Here is a 12,927-nt window from a genome sequence, read left to right as displayed (position 1 = left end):
GCAGTACTTGGTATGAAAGGTGGTACCAATGGTATTTCATCACCAGAATTTGCAGTAGCAGAAATTGGTGTTGCTTTTGGGGATAATCTTATCCCATCTTCATTGTGTGGTATCACTTCGCGTTTATGTCTCAGGTGTCTGCGGTTCCTCCTATAAACTCTTCCATCTTCTGTTCTGACTTGATAGGAGCTTATGTCGACTTTGCCTTCGACTCTTGCTTGGGTCCAATCCTTCTTCTTTCCCAAGTGGGATTCTTGTAGCTGCAATCGCACTATGTCTCCCGGGCGCAGTTCCTTCAGTTCTTTGGCGCCTTGGTTGTAATACAGGGATTGTTTAGCCTTCTGTAGCTTCAACTTCTGATCAATTTTCTCTGGTAGCTTCGGCTTGAGCAATTGGTTTGAGGTTGGGAGTGGAGTCTTTGTTCTTCTACCGAATAATCGCTGAACAGGTGACGAGTTGAGTGTTTCTGTAGGAGTGTTTCTCCAGTCCAGCAGGGCAAGATATGGGTCTTGTTCAGACTTGACGGCTTTCTCTAGCAGATGTTTTGCTGTCTTCACCGTGTTCTCGACTTTGCCGTTGGACTGAGGATATGTTGGAGAGCTTGTTATACGTTCAAAACCATAATTGTCTGCGAACTGTTGGAACTTTGCGGAGGAAAAGGGCTGTCCATTATCCGATACAAGCTGGTCGGGAATTCCATGACGTGCGAGATGGGCTTTCAACTTCTTCACAACTTCGTCTCCTGTCTTGCTTGTCATTCTGTCAACTTCAAAGAAGCTTGAATAGTAGTCAACGGTAACGAGTAACTTCTGGCATACCCCAAGGCTCCTTATTGGGCCCAAGACTTTTCAGCATCTTTACAAATGACCTACCTTTGTCTGTTGACTCAAAGATAGAAATGTTCGCCGATGACTCCACTGCCTACATCATTGGAAACTCTATTGACTCTATTTCAACCCAAATTCAAATTATCTTGGATCAACTATTTACCTGGTCTAAATTAAACTCCATGTTCATCCATCCAGCCAAGTCTGAAGTCATGTTTATCTCAAAAATACCATTCATCGGCCCAATTAGACAAATCGCTATAGACGATAAACCAATCAACTGTGTTTTCAGCTCATCTTGCTTAGGAGTCAAACTTGACAACAAGCTTAATTGGTCTCCTCATATTAAAATGGTGAACTCAAACTTCAATGCAAAGATTTCTAAGCTTAAACAGATGAGGACCTTCAACCGATCCACTCTGGATTCTATTTACTTCAAAGGTATTCTGCCAAGCGTAACCTATTGTATATCTTTGTGGGGATCTTCCAACTTGTTGGCCGACCTCGAGGATTCGCACATCCGTGCTGCCAGACTGATTCACAAGATCAGCACAAATATCCCAAAACATGAAGTTCTTAGCATAGCAAATGGACATCTATACATCACATGTATAAGAGAAGACTTGCCTGTATTGCATACCAGGCCTTTCACAACCTAGCTCCTGATAACATAAACAGTTTATGTGAAGGTGTAGTATGATCGTCCGGGTGAGTGTAGTCCTGAGAAGGACTGTTGTCGGTGGCAGTGACTGACGTTTCGACAACCTGTGCGGAAGTCATCATCAGAGTCAAGTGAATGATTGTTGTCAGTAGAATGTTCTTATTCCAGTTCGTGTGAAATGATCGGTTGGTTTTGCCGTGATGTTATTGGCTGTAAGACTCATATAAGAACATATGAACATATGAACGAACAATATGAACATATAAGCCGTGATGTTATTGGCTGTTACCCCCGGGTTCAAACCATTTACTGCATAAACAGTTTATTTACAAAGCACCAGACCTCATACAATTTAAGAGATAACTTAAGAGTTGCTCTTAAATGTCCTAAATCCAAAGCCCTGCACAATTCTTTCACTCATCGCGCTAGTATTGTCTGGAATTGCCTACCTAGTCAGTTAAAGTCTAAGCCTAGTTACTCTTCTTTTAAGGCTAGTATTAAGAAATTCTATAAATGCATTGACCAAATTAATTTCGGCTCAAACTCCACTGCTACCAACAATATCAGTGACGATTCTAAGTACTACTGATATCTAGTTTGCCATCCTGTTATCTTATTATTATTATTACAATTATTATTTATCTAAAATTTTTTAATGTAAATTTTATCTTTGTATTTATTTTCCTTTAAATGCATTGTTTGAGTTAATTTGACTGATACTAATATATATATATGTATATTTACTTACTTATCCTACCCGTATATATAATGTATTATTGATACGTATGATTATTCATACTAGGAGACGTATATATTTTTAGCTGTTTATTAGTAGATAGCAGGTTCACATCAGCATTAGCTGCCATTTCCTCAACCTGCTTTACCAAATAAAGGATGTATGTATGTATGTATGTAACGGTCACCATGAAATCTGCACCGTTCAGATCAAAAAGATCAACTGCGATTTTCTCCCATGGTCTACTAGGAAGTTCGTGACAAATCATTGGCTCTTTTCCTTGCTCTACAGGCTGGCTGTTGCAAACGGTACACTTTGCTACATAATCTTCGACATCTTTGCTCATCCCTGGCCAGTAAACTACTTCTCTTGCTCTTCTGAGACAGCCTTGGATGCCGATGTGGCTCCGGTAGATCTTACCCAACATGTCAGCTTTCACGCTCATAGGGATAACTAGTCTTTCACCTTTGAAGACCAGTCCATTCTGCAAAGACAGCTCGTCCCGAAATGTAAAATAACCACTGCTGTTTGCTGATACCTCTGCCTTGGTAACTGGCCAGCCTCTTCTGATTGTTGTCTTCAGCTCTCAGGGTAGCATCAGATTCTGTTGATACCTTGTACCTTGTCTGGATCAGGCTTAAGACCACCTTGACATATAACATGTCCCATAAACTTTACTTCTTTGCGACGGAGCTTATGCTTCTCCTTGTTCAACTTAATGCCAGTAGCGCGGCAGCGTTCCAACAATGCGGTCAGCTTTGCATCATGGTCAGAAAGTGCTTGAGCTTCTGTTTCTCCGACACCAAAAACAAGGATATCATCAAATATTGGCTTAATTCCATCAAGACCTTCCAGGGCGTATTCCAATCTCCTCTGAAACTCTTCCGGAGCGGGTGATATGCCGAAGGGCATCCGGGTCCAGCGGAACCTTCCCCAGGGGGGTACCAAAAGTGGTCAGAAGACTGCTTTCATCTTCTAGCTGCACATGCCACAATCCGTTCTTTGCGTCTACGACACTAAAGATTTTAGCATTTGTAAACAGCGGTAGTAGATCATCGATCACTGGAAGGGGAAAATGATTTCTCTGAGTGCTTTATTCAGAGGTTTTGGGTCGATACATAGCATTATTTTTCCATTGCTCTTCTTAATGACTACCATTGAGGAAATCCAATCTGTTGGAACATCTACTGGTTGTAGGATGCCTATCTTAACTAAGCGTTCTAGTTCCTGTTTTAAAGGCTCTTTTACTGCAAAGGGGACTTTCCTCACTGGCAGTGCCACAGGGGTTACAGACTTATCAATCTCGAGGCGAAGCTTTCCTTTGAGCTTTCCTTCTCCTGAGAAGACATCTCCGAATTTGCTCACGAGATCCGGCTGTGTGGGAATCTCATTCGAGAGAGACATGATGTTATCGGTGTTAATCACGATGAGGCCAAACTGCTGCACCGATTCAGCACCGAGGAGTGCTGTGTGACCTGTTGGAACAACGGTGTATTCCGTGAGGAAACACTGTCCATTCTTGGGGTTGAAGGTCTCGACCTTAGTACATCCTAGAGGTTTCAGCTCTGATTTGTTGAACATGACGAGGGTAGTTTGAGTAGGCTGAAGGCGTTCCATCCGCGGATCCTTAAATATCTGCTGATAAATATCTGCTGGGAGGATATTGACTGTTGCTCCACAGTCTAATTGGAATTTCACTGTTTCATCCCTCAAGCGCATGTTAGCATAAATCTTCTTGGGACTGTTTTTTGCATAAAGGACGCTCACTGATTCTGCACTGAATAAGTAATCATCAGAATCTTCGTCATTAAACTTCTGAACTTCTTGTTCTACATTGTGAACTGACTTCTTAGTTTGCTTTTTGATAGCTTTCTGACTTCTGCAAGCCACTGAGAAGTGGTTCATTCCACCGCAATTATCACACTTGTGCTGCCATGCTGGACAGAGTTCCTTTTTTAGAAGATGGGTTCTGTGGCAGAACTTGCATCTAACTGGTTCTGTTACTTTGTTGTGGACGGGGCGTTGAACTTTACTGAGATTTCGTACTTTATTATGGCGTAAACCTATCTTCGATTTTGGGTGGCCTGTGGCAATGGCGCTAACCTCCTTCGCATGGAACATCTCCTTGAGTTGTTTGGATGTGGTTTCACTCGCACGGCAAATATCAATACACTTGTTAAGAGTTAGTTTGTTCTCAGCTAGCAGCTTTTTTCGAGTGGCGTTATCTCTAATTCCTACCACAACTCTGTCTCTAATCATTTGCTCTTGCTTGATACCAAAATTGCATGTTTTAGCTAACGAACGTAAAGCTGTAAGGAAAACATCAAATGACTCACCGACCTCCTGTACTCTCTGATTGAACAGATAGGCCTCGTATATTTCATTCGTCTCACCGATGAAAAAGGCGTCTAGAAGCTCTATCACTTTGTCAATGTCGGTTTTCTCCTCTTCATTTCCGAAGGGCGAACCATCAACAATGTGGCTGTTCGAAGATTACTACTTTGCGTACTGAGCCGTGAGGCGATCTCGTAGTTTGTCCAAAGCCGCTTAAATGTCTTCCAATTCACGACTAAGTTCCCCTTGAAGTCTAGTTTCGACGGTAAAGGAATAGAGGACTGGATAAATTGAGAAGTTGCTGGTTGCGTGCTTGTTGACGCTATGCTCGACGAGCCTGATTCGGCCATCTGGAGCTAGATTCAATAGGTTTGGCTTGAAAATGTACACAAATATTTCAGCGACGATTCTGTAGGATGAATCCCAAATCACTGACACCATGTGGCGTTGTTTATAGGAAGAACAGATACACACACAAGTGAGGTAAAACAGCTCTTGTTTAATCGATGTCCGACAAAACGTAACAACCGGAATGGCCTCTAAAGTTTTGTTGCCATGGTAGTTATGACGTAAATGTGGACGTAACAACGTAACAACCGGCATGGCCTCTAAAGTTTTGTTGCCATGGTAGTTATGACGTAAATGTGGACCGGAAGTAAATAGAACGGTAACACCGATACCGTTACATACTCTACTACTGGGCGTTGTAGATAAGATATGATTATTGTTTTTTGTGATGACCAGTGCAGGAGTAGTTTGCTGATGGCGCGCAGTGAACTTATTACTTTCATTGGAGCCCTGTAGAGTCATTCATGTGCGACCGTTTGTTTTAAAACTGGCTGCTTTTATCATGACTCCAATTTTTGACTCTTATGAAAATGGTTTTTGGTACAATTTGGTTACTTCAGATAATTTCAAAACGCGAGTAGAAGTAAATTGAAGTTTACACTTTACAATGGCGGAAATGCAAATGAAAAAAAAAACGATTAATATTTTTATTCATTAGAAAATTCCGTTGTTTAATGATCAGATGTACTGCTGGACAGTTTCTGAATAATATCCGCATTGAAAGCTAACCCGAAGTTAACCAAAATATTTGCTCAGTGCAAAACTGTCAACTGGATATAACTTGCTTTTACAATAGGCATAAAACCAAGCATGTTTCTGATAGGAACCCCGTATTAAGAAAACTTCTCCACTGTCATTTCCACATATAGTACTCATTTAGAAGCTCAGTTACATCGGGTCTGTGGTCAGTAGTGCGAAATCTCAAGAAGCACTGTGTTGAGTTAAGAATATAGTATCGTTATCAGTATTTTAACTTATCTGATTTGGAACAGAGAAAATGAAACTTTGAATTCACTTTAACCTATGTCAATTACGCTGGAATTCCACGCCTTAGTCTTGATGGTAGAATCAGACGTCTTTTATCATTTTTAATCCCTTATCACATCGAAATTAACATAGTCCTCGCCGTTGTAGACTGCCAAGTTAACATATGTCTAGAGAACAGATTAGATAGATGAGACATGTTTCGTATAAAAGTTCTTTGTCAAACTAATCTACGAAACCATTCCTAGCCTTATTTTCATTCCTCAGTCCATCAATTACTTAGGTCTAGTTTCTTATTAAAAAGTTCTACCTTTTCAACGGCTGTCATCTGACATGCCTCTTTTCTCAAAACGCATCTAATTTAGCTTACGATGAGCATAGCAGCACAAGGATTCAAAGTGTTGAATTTTTTGAGGAACGATATCTGGATTTGAGAAATGGTCGTTAAACGAGACGAAATTATGTGGGCCATCGAAATTTTTTCTCTACATTATAAAGAAGGTGAACATCCTGAAACGAGTTCTCTGAGATAAAAATATCCAAAAATACAGAACTGTGTGATTGATAGGCGTGACGTTTTATTACTCCTGTTTTCGTTTCTTTTCCGAAATGCCTTAATCATGCCAGTTCTGCCTAATACTCCCTCTCTTTGTGTCTCAAGGTTTTGATCTTCCAGTTTAAATTAAGTTAAAAAAATACTGAGCAAAATATATTAAGATTAGAGTTTCTTGTTTTTTTGTAAGTTTGTTTGTTTGTTTTTGTACATGAAAGAAAAAGCAGTACCTAGCATAATGCCAAACAAAAACATATCAAAAAATGAGGAAATGTTTAAGGAAGACAAACTGACAAACCTTGTGATCATCCAGAAGTCGCCTAATCACAGAGCAGAGCCATTGAAATGTTGGTCTCTCCGATGTTTTCTCTTCCCAGCAATTGGCCATTATGGAATACCTAAAATGAGAATCACATGAAGTACGCTTTTCTTAAAAAGTGCTCATTCCAAGCGAATTTACTGTTTATTTTAATAGTGAACTGAAAAGTAATGGAAAATGTAATTTTTTCATCTGTGTCGTGTCTTAAATTTCTAATATTAAGGGGGTGAGATTAAAGAGCTCTTAAACCACTTATAGTTTTTGTGAGATGTGAGGTGGCTTAGGCATGCGGTGTCCTGTCTGCAGTAAGCCAGCTATTTCTCTAAATTTTACTCCGGGATGTGGGTGATTCACCTGCAAATGATACATGGCACTGCTAAAAAAAGACGGGTTATGGAAGTGCTCTTATATTTAAAACATACTCTAATGGGCCCCAATACAAAACTAGAGGGAGTCCATCTTTGAATTGGAAAACTAACGCTCCCGTTATACCGAAAGGGAAGCAAATGGGTCGGTCATTCTATGGCTATCTTCCTTGAATATATTTATATTCGACCGAAGTTTGTCTCATTTTTGTTTTGTCGCGGTTATCGAACAAAACACCATATCAATGTTTCAACTCTTTAATGCTTTGGCGAAGTATGAAATTTTGTGCTAACCATGCTGTCATTGTAAATTTTGGAAGTCAGGCTCATAAAAAGAAAATTTGATTCTGACGCGGCAACTAATTCCCTTTTTAATTTTTGTTTAAAGGAAAATCGTATGGTTCCTTTTAATGGAAAATTACCACCGGTTTTTTCATATAAAACGAAAGCTCCTCTGGTTTCTGCATGATCGTCTGGACTGTTACCTAACTTAAGTCACTTAACTTGCAAAACACAAAACTTCACTGCACGTAAAAAATATTTTTATAATAATCTACGGTATCTTCGTATATTTATAGTTTTACTTTCGTCAACTCTCATATTAATTTATTCGAATTGTCTCCTTTGCAATTTTATCACTTCTATTTTACGCCTAGCGTTTACATATTTCCATATTTTATCGCCCTTATCATTCCCACGTCTTGAATTTAGTACAAAGATGTAAAAATTTTCCTTTTCATCAGCTTGAAAATGACCTCAGCGAGGTCGAAACGTCGTTCAAAATTATTATCACTAATTTTTATCTTGAAAAGCTTTCCTAAAAAACTACTTATCAAAATGTCTGTGATTGAAATGCGTGGGCACTCCTTGCTAAAAGTAGAAGAAAAGTAGCAGCAGCAGTAGAGATAGAAGAGACCCGAAACGTAGTAGTAGGGAAGAAGAAAAAGAGAGAAGAGTCCAGAGTCTCAGTACCTCTAGTTAAAAGCCAAGCGAGTGGTAAAGACCCCCAACACAAAACAACGAAGAAATAATAAGTTGTAGAGTAAGTTATACTCAAAGATTGTTTTTAGTTCAGTCAATAGCGTTTATTCTTGTTAACGTGAGGGGAGAGGGTCGGGAGCAAGGTTGGCGTAGAGCAGGGTTGGTTGAGCGGGGAGCAGGCCGGGTTGGCGTGGTGAGAGCGCTCGCCTTCCACCAATGTGTCCCGGGTTCGATTCCCGGACCCGGCGTCATAAGTGGATTGAGTTTGTTGGTTCTCTACTCTGCTCCGAAAGGTTTTTCCCGGGTACTCCGGTTTTCCCCTCCCCTCAAAAACCATCATCATTTGAATTTATTTAATTTGGAGTTTATTAAGATTTACACACGACCCCACAAGCTGTCAGCTTTAAACATCGTGTATAAATAAAGGTGTTATTATTATTATTATTATTATTGATCTAGTTCCTTCTCTTATTCTCTATTTAAATGGTTTTGAAGTTGAATGTTTCGACAAACAGGGCAGTGTAACGTTAGCCGTTACTCGTCAGTTACCCAGGGAGTATGTTTAGATTTGCATTGACTTTCTTGTGGCTACTGCCTCCTGAAGGAGGGGAAGCCAAATATGTTGTCGTGATGAGTGAGTGAGTAAGTGTAACAACAGAATTCTGATCTTGGCCCAATTTTGACCCAATGTTACCTGGTGCTATTTATTGTTTCTTTTCCGGAGTGTTTTAGTAGTTCAACATTAGCATTCGATACACAGTTGAGTTATTACCTTTTGTCATTTCTGGCTTATAGCCACTAGCACAAATTTTTTTCAGTTCTTGCCATAGAACAACGGAAGACAGCAGTAGATGATAAGCAATCACTTCAGGATTGCGCGCGTTTTTAAAAACTAAAGTGTTTCTTGCAGAAATATCTCAGTAGGTTAGAGGAGCATCATGAAACTTAAAGGAATACCTTTTTCTTCAAAGAGAGAACATTTTATAGTTAAAATCAGGAAATTATTTATGTAAAACCAAAAATTTTATATAGGCCATGTAACATTCAGCTCCAAAGATCTAAATCACAAGTTAACTGACATGAGACGTGGAACAACAGCTGGGTGAAAATCCTTCCCGTACAACCACTAGCACCTTGGAGGAAATCCCCAGGCAAGCTGTACCCCATAAACAAAGGTCTCCCGGGCAAGACCAACTAAGTAGATACTAGAATAGATTAAAAAGCGGAACGCACGAGAAAACTAAATAACTAAACACTTAGAAACTGACAAGCGTGAAGATAAAGAATCTTGAACATACTCGTCCTTAGCCGATTTACTAACTCAAGAGTGATGACGCTTGAAAAGATGGTCCGGCACGATAGCATTTGCGGCAGCAGTAGCCCCGCCACTCCTAATACTATGCGTTCCAATGGCAGAAATATCCTTTACAATATTTTTAAAAGCCTCTACCACTAATTCTCTTAACCCCGAATAGTTTAAACTTTTGGTCACTGGCTTATATCCACATTCAATATTGGCAAGCTGACAAAACAAAGGGCTATCGCAGGAAAACCCGGCTCTTTCTAAATAACGGTTCATCATAGCAACCGGACAAGTTGCTTTTCCAAAGAAGCTACAACAATCCAAGCTCCATCCCTATACTGATCGAATGAATAAATAACTTCAACAGGTCAATATTGATTTTAACATCAGATCGAACAAGCTTAGTAAGCTCATCAAATCTGAGAAAGGCAGCAAAAGCTAGCAAGCATATAACAACCCAACGAGTATTGTACAAATAGGCCACCGAGTCCGCCTTGAAGGCAACTAACTTTTCTAACTGAGAGACTGTGATAGGCTCCATCTTGGATGTGTGATGAGCCAACGAACGCTGCGCACCGGCAATGCAAGAATACTTTTCACCGACTGATGTTCAGTAGGAGACGGCTCGCCACCCAACTGATGAAGCCGGGCAATGCTATGACCTGCTGACTCCAGGGGAGATGCTGTCTTCGCCTCAGTCATTAGATGACGCAAATAAATGGCGAAGTGACACGGAGATGCAGGAAAGCTGTCAAGCCATGTTCTTGGGCCCAAGACTTTGGCCATCTGTTGTAAGAAGAGAAATACTTGGATGAAGTAATGGGTGCTCTACTAGCCAGCGCAACAGCCGGGAGAGAACTTACAAAGTAAAGAGAACTTACAGAGTAAAGCACCAGATCCCTGGGGAACAGTAGCCCGAAGATCCGACCATATCTGCAAAATAAAAGCAGAAAAAACACACATATACCCACACGAAAACTTCAAAAACAAAGAAAAATAACCCGAACCCTGGAAAAGCAAGACCGAGATGAAAGACAAAACCCGTCCTCCCAAATTTACACCCCCACTAATTACCCACTTACCGGTAAACATGCCCAACATAATGATAGGATACCGATAAGAGCATATTTTCCTGCTAATTACCAAGTCAAACGCAAGAAAATATAATACTGTAAAGGAAGATCAGCGACTCAAAATAATTTCACAGTGGCATCCACCGTCGCATAATTTATATCAATATTTTTCCCTGCAGAAATAACTCAAAAGATGTGATCTGCACATCGTGGAAGCTTCCTGGAATTTTTTTTGATCTAAAAAGAAAGCATTTCATAGTTTAAATCAGCGAATTAAGCCAAAGAAAGTTGCTACAATTTGAGAAGGTTGAATGTCAATTAGACAATATAATTTTCAATCATCTTTCTCTTGTGGAACAGGTTACTCATAAATATGTGGGATGCGGCTGGTTTTTTGTTTTGCATATGAGTCATATTTTACCAGCGAGATATACAGTGAATATATGAAGTTCATATATTTTTAACTGCGGTATTAGATACGTATGATGCACGATCCTCGCGGTAGATAGCGCTATTTATGCAATAGCGAAGATCAGACCTGAAAAAAATCAGGCCTGTACGGGACTCCAACCACTGACCTTTGCGATACTAGTGCCGTACAGGCCTGATTTTTTTCAGGTCTGATCTTCGCTATTGCATAAATGGCGCTATCTACTGCGAGGATCGTGCATCATACGTATCTAATACCGCAGTTCAAAATATATGAACTCCATATATTCATTGTATATCTCATTTATCACTTTCACGGGTTTATTACGAATCAACTTAGCGGCCCGCTCCCAGTTGGCTTGTTAGCTCAATTGGTAGAGCACTACACTAGTATCGCAGAGGTCAGTGGTTCGAGTCCCGTACAGGCCTGATTTTTTTCAGGTCTGATCTTCGCTATTGCATAAATAGCGCTATCTACTGCGAGGATCGTGCATCATAAGTTCTTACTAGCGTTGTTATACAACCTGTAGTTCTTTTTAATGATGTAAAAATTGTGCTTTACCAGTAGTCACATATATACAATGTTTGACTGACTATTTTTTAACTATTGTCTGCTTTAACCGTACGTTGGTTATTTCTCGAAGGGGTAGGGGAGGGGTGGTCATAAGGCTGTTTTATCGAGAGAAAAACAGCTCGACGCCGTAGATTGACAGGGTAATAGAAGTAGAAATATGCATATACATTTCTAGATAAAGTGTCTCCCAGATCGTGAGAAAACACATCATGGCTTGAGAAGGGTGCGTGCAACTGTTTTCAATCATCATTTTCCTCTCACCTGCAAACAGAAAATGGAACGGAAACCAACATCGCACTCGATGTCTATCCGTTGCAATGGTAGTCGCTCATTGGTTTTCTTCGAACAACGGATTCTGTTAAGATTCAGAGAGTTTTTTTCCAACAGATCCTTTTTCAAAGAGATCAAAATGTGTTGAAACGAGCTGGCTGCCTTTCTGGCCGACGACACACTGACACTTTACATCCAAAAACAACCACGAGGTTCTGACTGGGGTTAAATGACGAGCGACAGAGGGCGAAAAATGTAACTGACTACCGACACTGACGAAAAACATTCCTGATTACAGCTGTAATGACTACTGACAGGGCTTGACATCATGGACATTTTTATTCAGAAAGAAGAGCCTTCTAGCTTAGGAGGTAGCCACTTCAAATTTAAGATTCAGTTATTTATAGAATTTCCTGTAATCAAACTTGCTTTATGGCCGAGTAGGTGCAGGTAGGTACGCAGGTTAATTTACAGAATAGCGTCAGGTACTCGAGCCCGCGAGTTTCGCAAAGAGTATGAATAATTAACTTTAAATGTTAATCATCCACTGGCAACATTTCAACCGACTACCAAAAAAGTAATGAAATTCTAAACGAAAACCGACATGAGGACCCCCCATCCCCATTCAGACTCTCAACCATCGATAGTACGAAGAAACCACAGATGCCATTCTATGCCTTTCTATCCAAAAGAAATTAATTGTGCAGCCTCGTCGGCAACGAGGAAAATTAGTGAAGTCCTGGGTCTAATTTTAGAAATTGAGTAATCTATCTCGTGCCAGACTCGTGGCGAGTGAGGCTCTTCTGCCGGGTCCGCCCCTCCCCAGTCCTCCCCACTTTCCCTTACTTTTTCTATCTCTCGCTCCGATTTGTGCTCGTTCCCATTGACAGTGTGCCTAGAAGAGGCTCTGGTATGGCAAACGTTATTACTGTATCTCAAACTAAATTTCTATGGTGCTATATTTTCGTTTTTTAAAAGATCTAACTGAAAGGAAACAATCATTGCCACGGCTATTTTAATTTTTAAACAAACAGTGTTGTAGTATCTTTTTTTTAATTTCTGTTTTAAATAGCCATCAAATATGTATTAGATAAAGGCCAGGGGCCAAGGTCGACTACAAACCATCTCTAAGAAACACGTTACTACGCAAAATGCTTCCATAATAACGGA

At 40.2% G+C, this 12,927-nt stretch overlaps 2 pseudogenes; both read right to left on the bottom strand.

Annotated features, from left to right (window-relative positions):
• Nucleotides 1-2,991: 2,991 nt before the first annotated feature.
• LOC148725923 (uncharacterized) lies at nucleotides 2,992-5,075 on the bottom strand (annotated as a pseudogene).
• A 4,273-nt stretch (nucleotides 5,076-9,348) lies between these two features.
• LOC148725922 (uncharacterized) lies at nucleotides 9,349-10,512 on the bottom strand (annotated as a pseudogene).
• Between the last annotated feature and the right edge of the window lie 2,415 nt (nucleotides 10,513-12,927).

The sequence above is a fragment of the Stylophora pistillata genome, chromosome 8 (genome assembly GCF_964205215.1).
Source record: "Stylophora pistillata chromosome 8, jaStyPist1.2, whole genome shotgun sequence".
Lineage (NCBI taxonomy): Eukaryota > Metazoa > Cnidaria > Anthozoa > Scleractinia > Pocilloporidae > Stylophora > Stylophora pistillata.
The sequence above is the reverse complement of the archived record's forward strand: the minus strand, read 5'-3'. Positions and strand labels throughout refer to the sequence as shown.